Source organism: Myotis myotis, unplaced genomic scaffold, assembly GCF_014108235.1.
Source record: "Myotis myotis isolate mMyoMyo1 unplaced genomic scaffold, mMyoMyo1.p scaffold_m19_p_2, whole genome shotgun sequence".
Classification (NCBI taxonomy): Eukaryota; Metazoa; Chordata; class Mammalia; order Chiroptera; family Vespertilionidae; genus Myotis; species Myotis myotis.
The window spans coordinates 96,845,838-96,860,454 of record NW_023416324.1 but is presented as its reverse complement, the minus strand read 5'-3'; the positions used below and the strand labels follow the sequence as shown (position 1 = coordinate 96,860,454).

The 14,617-nt window shown below is 45.9% G+C and overlaps 1 protein-coding gene across 11 annotated transcripts in view; it reads left to right on the top strand.

Moving 5' to 3' along the window:
- Positions 1-14,617, top strand: part of DUSP22 (dual specificity phosphatase 22) — a 56,995-nt gene that overhangs the window by 19,174 nt on the left and 23,204 nt on the right. The gene's annotated exons all lie outside the window — the stretch shown is intronic.

Genomic DNA, 14,617 nt, shown 5'->3' with positions numbered 1-14,617 from the left:
CTTGAGATCTGTGAGCTGGCACTTCTGTTTCAGCTCATACTTCTTGTTAAGGTGCTATAATTTGTGTTGCAGTAAGATTTCATTGAAAAACACAACAACAATAGCACACCATTTTGGGGGAACATAACAGTTCCATTTTTTCATCTATGAATGACAGTTTGTATTTGAAGCATAGCCAGGATATGGCCACCATCATAAGTTAAACATAAACGGTCATGATTGATTTCCTCTTAAATCATAACATGAGACTTGAGGTTTCCTTTATTTAATGAATGACATAGATGTCCTTCACTCCTCACCCTCCAACCCCGCCTCCTGACTTGATACTCCATTTAGCGGAGCACGTTGTCCTTGTCCTGTATGAACATGGCCCTTGACCTGTCCCATTGTAGCTCCTACTAGATACAAGATCTGCAATCATGAAGTAAAGGAGCTTCAGCCCCAATCTGCCCAACCTCTCATTTTACACACAGGGAAATGAAGGGCTAAAAAGTGAAACAGGTGGGATTGTAGCCCAGTGTAGAGACCACTGTTTGCCTAAAACCCTCAGAGCTGTGGACAACTGTGTTCCCATCAATAATATACTGCGTATTTCTTTTTAGTCCCTACATGTCTCAGTCTAACTTCACAAGTAATTCATGAATACATTCATAAAAAAAATAGAACAATAGCCTCTCTGATGTAACAATTGAACTAACATGCTCACATTAAGTTATTCGAATAGAGATTCACCGGGCAGGGATCAGATGGTTCAGACCTTTGGTTAGCCCCTGCCTGATGCCCATGGCAGCTTCTGTCTTGAATTACAGCTCTTGTTCCAGAAGCCACACTCTTCACCAGCCTGGGCTAGCTCAGGGATATTAACTTGTTTGGAGTAGGTAGGGAATTAATAGATAGATTTGATTCTTTTTTAAAAAAAAATATATATTTTATTGATTTTTTTACAGAGAGGAAGGGAGAAGGATAGAGAGTTAGAAACATCAAGATGAGAGAGAAACACAGATCAGCTGCCTCCTGCACACCCCCTTCTGGAGATGCACCTGCAACCAAGGCACATGCCCTTGACTGGAATTGAACCTGGGACCCTTCAGTCCACAGGCCGACGCTCTATCCACTGAGCCAAACCGGTTAGGGCTAGATTTGATTCTTGAGCAGCCCTATGTTTTACTGTTCCTGATCCCCAGAGTGAAATAAGAACAGAGATGAAGGTGAAAGGGCAGATTGTATGCAGGGCCAAGCAGCTGCTGTGAGTTTCTCCCAGCCTGATGAGGGGCCCTAATAGAGAGTGGAGGGGAAAGAATGAGAGAGAAAGGAGCTGGACCTGCTTCATTTTCTAAGAGCTTCAAAGCCATGCATGCTTATCTTGTGATCCCTGACTTACTCTGGGTAGCACTAGTCTGAGGCGGGGCAGGAAGAGGGAGCTAGTTAACTATCTAAAATAGAAAGGTTTCAGCCCTGTTGCTTCCATGCAGGAGTTCCGTGAGTCCTGCTGTTGTGTAGCTGTCTGTGGATTGGGCAGTGCACTTTGGGTCATTTCCAACAAATATCTGAGTGAGTTTAAAACACTGGATGCTTAGCATCAATTAGCAATGGATTTTTGAATCTTTAGGTCTGTTCTAAGTGAGAAAGGGCAGTCATATTGTTCAGCAAGGTTTCTAAAACAGAAGTCAGGGACTTCCTGAAGAGGTCTGGTCAAAGGATAGGCTGTCAGACATTAGGCCTGGAATGTGATGCTTTGCAAAAAATAAATAAGTTTAGGGAATTTAACACCCCTCTGGAAGATTCACGGTTGTGTGGACAGAAAAATGGTCCCAGGTTCTGCACTGAAGGTACACAGTAGCCAGTCTATCTGAGCAGGGACCTGATACCATCTGTGGAACTATGTTCTGCTGAATACGGTCATGGAGATCCAGAGTCAGGAGGACCTTGGAAAGTGCCTGTGGCCCCACGAGTCTGGGCGAGTCTCCAGGGCAAGTGGATGTTCAGAGGAATGCTCAAACACTTAAGTAGCCAGGAGGACTAGAAGAGGTGGTGCCAAACCTGATCTTGTTATTAATGGAAGCTGCTGGAGAATGGGTTTTTGTGACATCTTGGTATAGAAGAGATAGGCAAAATGGAAGATTGCACACTTTTTGTGCCTGTTGTAGCCTCTTAGGTGTAATCTGTTGCAATACCTGGTCAATAACGGTACTATAAAGTATACCCACCATGAAAGAACTCATGAATATGCTGACGACATCCTTAGTTATTATGCACTTATTGATTTTATTTAGGAAAGACTCTAAGGAACTTGGTTGATTTTAGTTAGTTTTCATTATTTGGATAATTGGGGGGTTTCCAACATGGCATTAGCAGGGTCTCCCACTCTTCCTAGCAACCTGATATGTGGAAGAAAATGAAAGACGCGGTTCTCGACCTCTAGAGCGGCTGGGCCTGACCCTGGTCCTGGAGTGCAGCAACTTGTCTCTGATGTTTCTGTGCTGGATGAGATAAAGTTCTTCATCCTCTGAACCAGGAAGCCAGATGGTCAGCTAAGAGGAAGAGGTCTGAGGCTTCAATTATTATCTCTTCCGAAGATTATCTGAGGAATAGATCTTCTGGAATGAAGACTCTTAGAAACTTGGGCACCTTCATACTCACTTGAGTCAGCCCTAAACTAACAGGAGATGCTGAAGAGCTCTGGCTCCCATTTTCATGCCTGCTGCACAGGGTCCTGGAGATGACCTACTTGATCCCATCACTGCGAGCAGGAAGCTGAAGTTCAGAGATGTGCAGGGACTTGTTCTTGATCCCGCAGCTGGTGTATGGCTTTGTGAAACCTGGACCTTCTCTCGGGTTTTCCAGTGTGCTTCCCTGCCATGGTTCTCTGGTGCCCCTGACTTTGCCAGCAGTATTGGTAGATGTTGCCACATCAGCTTGGGAAAGGGTTGTACCATTTGTGTCTTGATTAACAGTGTATGAAAGTGTGTTTCCCCAGACTACCACCACCACCAAGTTTTATTCTTCTTTACTTTTAATTAGCAATATTTTTGTTTTTTATTATTGCCTCAAGTGCCTTCTCACACTGTTGAGTCTTTTGTCTAGAGCCAGGGGTGGGCAAACTTTTTGACTCGAGGGCCACAATGGGTTCTTAAACTGGACCGGAGGGCCGGAACAAAAGCATGGATGGAGTGTTTGTGTGAACTAATATAAATTCAAAGTAAAGATCATTACATAAAAGGGTACGGTCTTTTTTTTTTTTTTTTTTTAGTTTTATTCATTTCAAACGGGCCGGATCCGGCCCGCGGGCCGTAGTTTGCCCACGGCTGGTCTAGACATTGAAGGCAGGGAGTTAATGATTTATTCATTTCTTGAGCTTCTACTACATACCAGCCCCAGGGTAGGTGCAAGAGATAACAGAAGTAAATCTCAGTATCTGCCCTGGCGAAGCCCTTAATGTATAAAGAGGATATGTATTAGGGTTATTTTATACATGTATATATATATATATATGTATATATATAACCCTAATATGCAAATAGACCAAATGGCAGAAAACCAAACAACCGGTCGCTATGACATGTGCTGACCATCATGGGGTGTGCGTGGAACATGGCAGGTGTTGGCCAAGGTGGGATGGTGGAGCAGGTGAGCAGAGGTGCCAGACCAAGGCGGGCGCCAGTCACTGTCATCAGGGTGAGCCTCTGGTGGTTACTGAAAATTCTTTGCTCCCGCACACCACGGTTCTGCCCAGCACTCACTCCTGCTTCTGGCGCCGGAGCCACCGCTTGCACCCACTGGCCCCAATCGCTCGGCACCATCTGCAGGTGCAAGCGGCAGCTGCCAGCCCCGATCACCCCTCAAGGCTTCTCCACCTCCCCCTGTTCCTGAGGGGCTATTGGGGCTGGTAGCTGCCTCTCGCACCCGCTGCAGGTACCAGCGCCACCACTCGCACCCACTGCTGATGCTGGCACCGGAGCTGCTGCTCGCACCCACTGCTAGTGCCTGGCGCTGGTCTTGATCTCTCGGCGCTGTCAGCAGGGGCGAGTGGTAGCTGCCAGCCCCGATCATCCCCGAGGGCTTCTCCACCTCCCTCTGCTCCTGAGGGGCAATCAGGGCAGCAGCCACTGCTCATACATGCTGATGACGCCGGCCCCACTCGCACCTGCTGCTGGCGCCAGCCATCAGTGGGTGCAAGTGGGACCAGTGCCATCGGTTCGTGGGAGGGGCAGCGGCAGGAGCAGGGCTGCTGGCAGACAGGGGACCGGGGGCCACAGTGGGAGGGGTCAGGCGGGGGCACAGAGGATGGGCTGAGACCTGCCCCTGTGCCCACTGCAGCTTCACGGCCCAAGTTCCTTTCAAGGTGCATGAATTTGTGCACTGGGCCCCTAGTTAATAATAATTACAGTCAGTGAAACAAGAGCTCTGGCTCTGGGCAGGCCTTTGGTGCTAGGAATCAAGTAGGAACTGAGGCTGTGGAATCTCCAGAAACAAGGTTCTTCTTCTGCTGTGTATATCTGGGGGCATGTGCAATGACCAGGCGTTTGACCAGAGCTTTGGAAGGGACTGGAAATTTGGGAAATCTGGTTGGTGGCATTCAAGCCAGGCGAGGCTGGCAGTGACAAGACATGATGCTTCTGGTGGGGCCCTGACACCACAGACCATACCTGTTTTGTCCACTCCCTAGAACTGGTGAGCCAGCAATGCAGATGGCATCATCCCAGTGACAACTGGCTCACGTCCCCTGCCAGCAAGTGGCAGAGCCATCAGGAAATATATCATTGCAACATACATGGTTTCTACATGAATGAATCCCAGCCCTGTAATTATAACATACACTGCATGTGTAGATCTTGGTTGAGAAGCTACTTGCATTTAGTCAGAAGTGTTTTCTCATTTGTGAGCTGTGTCTTTAGCGCCTACTGATGGCTTCAGATTTGAAGGGTGGTTAAAAACTTCTGCTACAGAGACGGTGCTTTTCAAATCAGAACCCTCATATTGTTCAAAGGTGCTAAGGAAGTAATATTGAGTAATGAAAGGTTTCTCCCTTCCTCTGAAAAAAGAAACAAAACTCTTTCTAATGTAAAAGATTTCAGTGTTTGTTTCATTTTTCATTCTGGGTATTTAACCAGAACACCTGCAGGAAACAAAACTATTTTTCACTATTAATAAAAATGCTTTAAAAGGTATTCTCATTCCTTCACTGGGCTAATAGCCCAAAGAATTTTAATTTTTAAATAACATACATTTTAGGATTAAATAGAAAAAATATAGTTTGGTAACAGGGTTTCCCATGCATTCATGTGTGGAATAGTTTACCCCCCTGTATTTAAACCAGACATTGTATGTCTACCAGATAGGTTTGTTTTGTTTATTTTTATTGATTTCAGAGAGGAAGGGAGAGGGAGGGAGAGCTAGAAACATCAATGATGAGAGAGACTCATTGATTGGCTGCCTTCTGCATATCCCCTACTGGGACCAAGCCCATAACTCAGGCATGTGCCCTTGACCAGAATCAAACCCGAGACCCTTCAGTCTGCAGGCCAACGCTCTAACCACTGACCCAAACCGGCTAGGGGCCAGATAGGTTTTTTTAAGCTTAAATTCAGCTTGGATATTTTTTTTTTTCACTTTAAGTTGTGAGTTTTATATTTTTTAACCATGTAAGCTGCAGTTTTTTATATAATTTTTTAAGAATAAGATGTTTCCATAGGCAGACAGTTATTCCTGGTGATTCTGTTTTGTATTTCCTTTAATACTAAAAACATTCTTTTTTGAGGTGTCTAGGCTCAGAATTTTCTTTTGATAGTTTGTTTGCAGTTGGCCCCTTCTGATTCTGATATTTACTGTTATCTATATGTCAGTACTGCTGTTTTGCTCACCTGTTTATTTATGAGGAAACTCACCAATGTCAGGTATTCAGTCTGCTTAGACAGTGGTGCTGAGGGACTGAGGGTTCCTGGAAGGACCTCATTCCCCTGCTACATGTGTGCCTGGTGACCAACCCCATCTGTTTTTGGGGGGCTTCCCAAATGTAAGACAAGCCCAAGCCCAGCTTTTCAAAGGCATTGAATTATAAGACACTGTGCTTCATTGTGCACTTTTCTCTCACCCTTGCCCTGCCTGCCCAAGGTTCCCCTCCCCTCAGAGCTCAGCCAGCTCTCCCAGTGCCCTCCAACCTCAGGGCTTCGTCCCCTTTCTACAGTATTTTGGGTCTGTACTCTTGGTTGGGTTGTGAATTGTGTGCGCTCTGTGACAGCTTCTTTAATATGTCAAAATAGCTGCTTGACCTCTGTTTGCTGATCTAGCCCTTTGCCACCTCTGCCCGGGCTCTGGAGCTGGTCACAGGCCCGCTGCAGCAGGTGCTGTGCTGGACCTCTTTGTTCTCCTCCAGCACGCAGCCTGGCTGCTTCACAGGGCCCTCTTCAGGTGCTTGCCGAGAGTAGAAGCCACATGCATTTTCAGCTCCATTCCAAAGTGAGGCATCCTGTCTTTGGTGATTTGTGGCTTATTGGGCGTGGCTGAGGGTTGAAGGAAAAGCTGTACAAGAATGATTTATTAATCACAAGTAATTTGTGAAGCCAGAGGGTCTGGTCAATTCAGTGCACTTATGAGCATTGGCAGGTCTAGATGTCCTGTTCTACAGAGCTCTTATGGCCTATAGTTCAGGATTACCTCTTCCTAAGTTATTATAATAGAGAATCCCCTGTGAAACTTCTGTGACTTTCTGATTGATCTCATAAGGGTCCTTCAGCTGCCTTTGGTTTGCATTAGAAGTTTGGTTATACAAGAAGGACAGTCCATCACCAACACAGTCAGTAAATAATAACTTCTAAGGGTTTCCACAGCCAAGACAGTATGCTTAAGGTAGGGGCAGAGCTGGTTGAAATGTTGTCTCAGATTTCAGGGAGCATTTGGCCAGATCATGAAAAGCTGAGAGAACATTCCAGGCACAGGGGCAGTGTTCTGGCTCATGAGGAAGAGCCTTGTCACCTGTCGTCCTTCTCTGTTGGCCACTCAGTCAGACTGCAGGGCCTCACCCCAATTGTGCCTTTCTGCCTGGTGACCACAAAAGCCCTCAGCTCTCAGAACCCTGGGTCCACCCTGTCCATGACCTTCAGGTCCCAGGAACTGAGGCTACATTTCCCCTGGCATAAGCCAGGTGTCTTGTCTCATATACATAGGGATGGGCCAGGGTGTTCACTGCAGCTCTGTTTGTAATAGCAAAAGACTGCCCCCCCCCCAAACACACACACACACACACACACACACACACACACACACACTCAGCAGAAACTAGTGGTCAGTTATGATATGCCCATATTAAGAAATACTCTGCAGCAATTCAAAAAGAACAGGAGGTTTATGTGTGTGCACAGAAAAAGATCAACTGTTACACAAAAGAAGCGAATTGTACAATAATATCTACGGTATGATCCCACTTAAGTAAAATGAAGTATCAATTATATATTTCTGATGTCATATAAGTGTGTAAATGCACACACATAAGGGTTTGAAAGGACTATGTCAAACTAAGAATGGTGAAAAGAAGTGGGATAGGAGAGGAGGGTGATGAGGATGAGTTTCACTTTTTTCTCTATTATTATTTATTTTTTATAATGGGAGTATCTTCATAGTATGTTTTTTAATGAAGAAAGGTAGGGCAGGAACACAGGCAGGTGGGTGGCCACACTCTTGGTAATAATGACAGGTAATAGAACTTAATTATCACTTTTTGTGAACAATTTGGAATTGTCATGTTACTGTATAATTGATTTTCTTAAAAATGAACAATACATTTAATAAAATAAAAGAAATAATGACAGGTAGATTGCTTGGCTGGAATGGATTCTGTGTTTGATAACAGTGTTTTCCATGGATTCATGTGTGAATGTGTGACATCAAACAAGCTACAAAGCTACATCTGTGTCATTCAGGTCATTTCAGTCACCTTAATCTTTAAAAGGAGAAGATAGTCCAAAACACAGATTTCAAATGTACAGGTTTCATTTTCAATATCAATTATGTTCTGTTTCTACTTGATTCAGTTAAAAGAGTTTCTGACCTTTTTTAGGATTCATAATTCTTCTTGTTATGTAGTTTGAAGCGTTGGGCAAGATTTCCTATTTGGATTGGCCATTGTTTCCAGTGTGGATGATTTCAGTATTTTGGCATTGCAAAAAATACCACAGTCAGATCACTGATGAGTACAGGACCTTTGGAAACAAACCATTGTTGGGCCTGGAATGGTTTTCAGATTGACAGCTGTTTCCAGTGAGCCTCAGTTGTTTTCACCTCTCTAGGAAATTCTTTGATGCTGTCCAAATATCAGTGGTACCCACTATACCAAAGGCTTGCAGCAGCTTTCCTGTGTTGAGGTAAATTTGTTTGAAGCCAACCTCAGACTTAAATAGAAATGACTCAAATAGAAATGATTATGGTAGGTATCGAAAACTGTCTAGTAATTGCTCTTTCTCGAGTCAAGTGGTGTCTGAGCTCCTTGTATGGGGACAGTCAAGTGCAAAAGGCAGCTCCAGCTGGCTGCTGACCTCTTCCTTGGTGACAAGCTGACTTGCAAGTGGAGTTCTAAAGCCAGAATGGACTAGAAGGGGCTTGAAATCTTCTAGTACTTCCTGGATTCTAGAGAGGAATTGTTGTTTGTCTCTGAATGACAGAGATCTGTGTTAAGCTTCCTGTGCCTCGCTTTCTAGAGCCCCTGTACATCAGCTAGGGACTTCTCTGTAGTACTCATACTTACTGACCAGTATCTTCACACACCTGAAGACTTCCTCAGACTGTTTCTCTAAATCGAGAAACAGTAATTGAGTCCCAGTTTCTTGAGCATTTCTTACTGAGCTCCCTTCTGGTCCACCTCTCCTGATTCCCTGTGTGACCAAGTACCAAGCACATTGTATGCGAGGTGCTGTGTTCCCAGAATGGGCTTACTTAGTTTGCATCCCTCCCAGTCCTCAACAAAGAATATGCCAGTGGCAGGAATAACAGGACCTCCAAACCCAGGTCCTACATGAGCTGTCCTCTGGGCCACAGCTGGAGTGGTAGTAGGCATTGACAATGGCAACTAGACTGCCAGAAAGTGCTGCACTGCTCAGTGTGGATGATATGGAGGTTCTGTCAGTTTATACAAGACCCTCATGCCCATGGGCTGGAGGGATGGGAGAGACTTCGTAAAGAGGGGTGTTGAGGCAGCCTCCTAGGACTAGAATGGTTTGGTTCAGTAGGGAGCTGTGTCTCAGGAGGAACCCTTCCAGGGTGGCCAGGAAGAGGAAATAGGCCCAGAACCACTGGGAATGTGCAGGTCACCTGCTTATAGAATAGAAAAGGTAGCCCCTCGGTGACAGTCAGAAGGAGGCAGCTCCAGTTGGCTGGGGTGACAGCGGTGCCATCTTCATTTCTCCTTTTAGTTAAGTTGGGAGCTATTCCCTCAAATTCAGAAAATGTTTTATTGAATAACTGCCATGTAGCAGGGATTGAGAATAAAATACAAAGAGAGGTAAGATGGGCCCAGCATTAAGAAGGGACAGGCACAGAAGTCCTTACAACAGTGTAGAGTTGCACTACATCACATAGGGAGGGTCCCTGAGGCACCCAGGAGAAAATGGCTCACCTGTGAGGCCAGCCAGGCTTTGCCAAGGAGTTGACAGTTTGGTGCCATCCTAAGGATATAGGATAACAGAGGTTTTCCAAGTAGTAATGGTGAGCAGGAACAGTTGGAGTGGAACATGGGCTCCCGGGTAATAAAGCACACGTGTGCGGGCGAGCACAGGGCATGCAGCGGTGCAGGCGTGCAGAGGTAAGGTGTGTTCTGGGACTCATTGAGGCCCAGGGGAGTAGGTCTGTAGAGTGGCCAGGCTGGGAAGGGAGTCCCACAGCAGATTCGGAAGGGTTTCATTTGTCAAGTGGAGTTCTGTATTGTGCAAAGCAGAGACTTAGCAAAGATTTTTAAACAAAGTCAAGTGACATACTTTGGATTTCTCTTCCAGGGTTTGACTAGGGAAAGAGATAGAGTGAGGGAAATTGGTATCAGGCAAGCTATTGGGAAGCTCTTACAGTACCCCTGGTCATAAGTGGTGAGGGTTTGAACTGAGGTACTGGGGAATGGGATTTTTTTCCTAGAAGTCATTTCCACAAAGTTGAAAATAAAAGGATGGAAAAAGATTTTCTAGCACACATGAACCCAAGGAAAGGTGGCATAGCAGTAGTTTTATCAGATGAACAGAATTGAAAGCAAAAGAAAATAATTGAAATAAGGGGAACTTGGGGTTGCCTTATAAAACAGCTTCAAAATTTAGGAAGCCATTTCTCAAGTGGAAAATAGGAATTGTTTGCAGGTTAAATGTGGGGAGTGAAGCAGGGGAGATGTTAAGTATGCCTGAGGTCACAGCTTTGAAGATTGAAAGAACAGCTTGTGCCACCAATGGATGTTAGAGCTCCAGGAGGTGGAGACAGAGTTGAAAAAGGACCAAGCTCACTTCTGGATGAGATGCTCATGTGATATTACCAATGAGATAAAAATGCATGTGCCGGGCTCAGGTGAGCCATCTAGGCTGGAGATGATTTCAGCATCCTCAGCTGTGCCATTGAGGTTGAATAAAACCATGCAAGAAATGCTCCTACAGCATGACCAGGAGGGTAGAAAATGAACAGAATGCAGGGAGGGTGAAGCATCTGGCTTTAAGTGGTGGCATAGCATTCAGAGCACAGGACCCCATATGTTGTGTGGTGGAGACATATGGATTATTCCGAAGGCCATACCCTTTTATGGTTCTAGTTAGTCTCAACTATGTTGAGTCTAGTCCTTGTTGTTTCCTGCAGGGGCACCCCAGAGCACAGAGTGGTTGGAGAGGAGAAGCTCTGGGCAGATATTCTGCAGTTCTTTGGCCACTAACTCTTAACAAGAAGTCTCTCTTGCTTGGCCATGTTCAGTGCTTTGGACAAAGGAAGTGACATCAGAACAAATCTGGAAAGCTTTAAGAGGGGTGCAATTTTCAAAGGAGTTTAAAAGGGAGGAGCTACTTAGTGTCAAAGGAAGAACCAAGGCGAGTATCCATGGAGGGGGCCCTGGGTATCCTGGTGGTGATGGCATGCAGAGGGTTGCTGGCAGGCACCTTGGTGAGGCCCTTCCACCGGCAGTCAGACATTTGAGAAGTAACAAATGGTTGCTTGGTTAGGACCCAAAGCTGGTTTATGGCTCTCGGTACCATCATTGTTTGTAGCCACAAGAAAAATAATGACTTAGAGGTGGCCTGGTGGACTGAAGTATACTTTAAGCAAGTTTGCCGTTTTCAGGTGCTTGTAATAATGCATTGCTGGCAGGGACTCCAGGTGGACTGTGTGCTGCTACACCTGCAGGGGAAGTGATCAGCCTGATTTTAAAAGCCATGAGCGAAGCAGTGCACCCAGCTAGTATCATCACCTTGGTGCCGGCTGCATGAACAGGTCATGCCCACACTGTGCCTTGAAGTGTGCCCCTCGCTATTTCTGACTCCTGGGATGTTTGGAGAACTTTGTGTGCTGGGGCCCAGCTCAGTGTTGAGCCGGGTTTGAACTGAGAAATTATTTATCTCCTCTCAGCTATAACCACAACTAGTATAGGTGTCAAATGTCAGCATTCATTATTGAGCAGGGCATCAGAAAATGCAGGCCACACCTGCTCCCAGCATGGGGAGAAGGGAAGGAGTGCATGCCTGAGTCTGGACTACAGCCTCTGTCCTTTGAAAGTCAGCTTGTGGACATGCTTATTTGCTTCTCAGACTTTCCCCCAACTAAAGGGAGAAAATTTATTAAGCAAGACACACAGCCACCTGCCAGAGAAAGGAGAGGACAAGTGGGAAAGCTGCCACGGGTCATCCCTTTATTATTTTATTAATGACTGCAAAGGGACCACTTTTCTGACATGGTGTGAGGCATCTGAAGTTGAGCCACCGGTCTTGGAATCTTTTCCTAAGCAGAGGATCTTAGAGACTGTTTTCAGGTGTACTGGCCTTTAGAGCAAGTGGTCAAGGTCTAGCAATGGTGAGAATGGTCCGACTTGAATTTACTATTTAATGAAATACCTTGTCACAGAAACCAGCCCTACCACACCCAAGCAGGAGGAAGCTTCAGATCTACTGCAAATGATTTCTAACTTAAACTGCATTATTTAACACCCTGAACCTACACTCTAAAGACAAAATAAATCTCATAGCTAACAAAGTAAGAATGTTTTCAAGCATTTGATTTTTTTAATTTTTTTTAAGAGTAGAGAACATCACATCTCAAGGATTATTTTTTTAAAATATATTTTATTGATTTTTTTTTACAGAGAGGAAGGGAGAGGTATAGAGAGTTAGAAACATAGATGAGAGAGAAACATAGATCAGCTGCCTCCTGCACACCTCCTACTGGGGATGTGCCCGCAACCAAGGTACATGCCCTTGACCGGAATCGAACCTGGGACCCTTGAGTCCGCAGGCTTACGCTCTATCCACTGAGCCAAACTGGTTAGGGCGCATTTGATTTTTTTAAATATTCTCCAAGCGAGGCCTCCCCCCTCTTCTGACAGAGCCTCTCTTGCTGCTGCTCCTGCATTTGCAGTGGGACTGTGGTGAATGGCGTCACCCAGTCACCTCAAGGTCCTGCTGACTCAAGTGAGAGGCCTCTGGCTACTTGGTGGCCCATGCTCGCTCGCTCTCTCTCTCTCTCTCTCTCTCTCTCTCTCTCTCTCCCCCCTTGTGAGTTCCCCTCGCACAGGCTCTAACCAAGGTGGCCTGGGACTTCCTTCTGTACGCAGTGCAAGAGGATGCAGCTGTCAGAGTAAAAATAGCCCATTGGCCTGCTTTCAATGGCAGCCATGGAGAGAGAAGACTTGGTGAAGTGCTGCCCTTTGAAGGAAGGCCCTGGAACACTGACCAGCCAGCACTCAGCAGAGCAGAGAAGATGCTCCCCTCCCCTGTTGCTTTTGGGACATAGAAAATGTAGGGATTGAGTGCAATCTCTAATTACCCTCCTCACCTGGGTATAGAGGTCCAGGCTCCCTCGTATTCAGGGGAAATGGAGAGTTGCTGTTCTCTGCTTTGCTTCTCTGTACCAACTCTGAGCTTGGTAACCCCTCTTGGTGGCTCACACAGGTGCCTTTATGGCATCTACCCTGTGCACATTGTTTGCCTACCCATGTCGAACTGGCCAGTGCTCTCGGGCAGCTCCCTGCTCTATGTCAGTGTTTGCTTCTTTCTAGAAACCAATTCTAGGGTCTGATCCCACATGGAGGATGTGACATTAGGCCCAAAGGATCACAAATTTTATTTAGAAAAATCTTAAGTGCTATGAATTGTGTCTAAGCCTAAAGACAGTGGCCGTCTTCTAAGTCGACACTTGGCCTGCTATGGATCTGTTATTTTGTGATAGTGAGGGAGTCTGCCACCTGGTCGGCTTAGCAATCTGTGAAAGAGACTACAGTGTTTCAGTGTCATGCTGCTGCCTGGGTAGAGGGCTGATTTTTTGGAGAAGGAAAACCATTTACCTTGCCAAGAAGGTGAGGACAGCTAGGACAGGTGCACTTGTCCAGGTCTCAGACCTCTGGGAGAGTGCGCGTGGCTCTACACTAGTTCCTCTGGCTCGTCTGCTTGTGGCCTTCAGTGCCTGGTGTGTGAGGTGCCACGTTTGCAGGTAACAAAGGACTGTCATCATGGTGGAGGCCACTGACAACAGCTCACCTTCCACAATTTACTTAGCACCCACCAACTGCTCTCAGTATATCGCATCTAGTGTCCGTGTCTAACCAGTCCTATATTAGAGGAAAACCCCTCGTCTCTTTCTCTCACAGAGTAGGAAGAGAATTGAGCACAATTGATGATTAAAAGTTGCAGTCCTAAGGACATGGCATGCTGTATCAGATGTTTAAATGTCAAGGAAAAATATGCACAGAATGACTCCAGTCAGCAAAATGACTTCGTGAAGTGTCACACTTTTTCTATCAAGGGCAATAAATATGTTGGGCTTTGTGTGCCCTGAGGTTTCTGTGGTGGTATCCTTGTCCCCTGTAGTGTGAAAGGAGCTCGAGATAATATGTGAGCAGATGTGGCTGGGTCCCAATGAATAGGGGCCTCAATTTGCCAGCTCTGGTCCTCACAGCCAGGTGGATGGAGCATAGCTGGGACAGACCTCAGTGACTGGGCCAGTATCTTCCAGGAGCATGTGTTGGGTCCAAAGCTTGGAGCCATTTACTCCACAATTTAATGCAAGTCCTGGAAATTTCTGAGCATTTTGCTTGCTTTCACCTTAGTTATAGCTTTCCTTTGTTAATGAGACCAGTCACAGTATCCTGCTGAGACCATTTAGAGCATATGGAAAACTAAAGATGGAGGCCTAGCCCTTTGTGTGTGACTACTTGAAGCTGTCCTGCCCGCCTGCCTGCACTGGACCATGGCCCAGGTGCCTCTGTCCAGCCTGGGAATAGTGCTCCTCTGCCCAGCCTGGATTGGTATCCCTGTGCTTAAAATTATAATAGTGGGTCTTCCTTCTCATGTATTCCTTCCTTTACTTCACAGCATTTATTGGTGATCTTTGAAGAGAGAGGTGCTAGAATATTGAAAGAAAGATGACTAAGATAGGATCTATGCACTGAAGGGATTGGAGATCT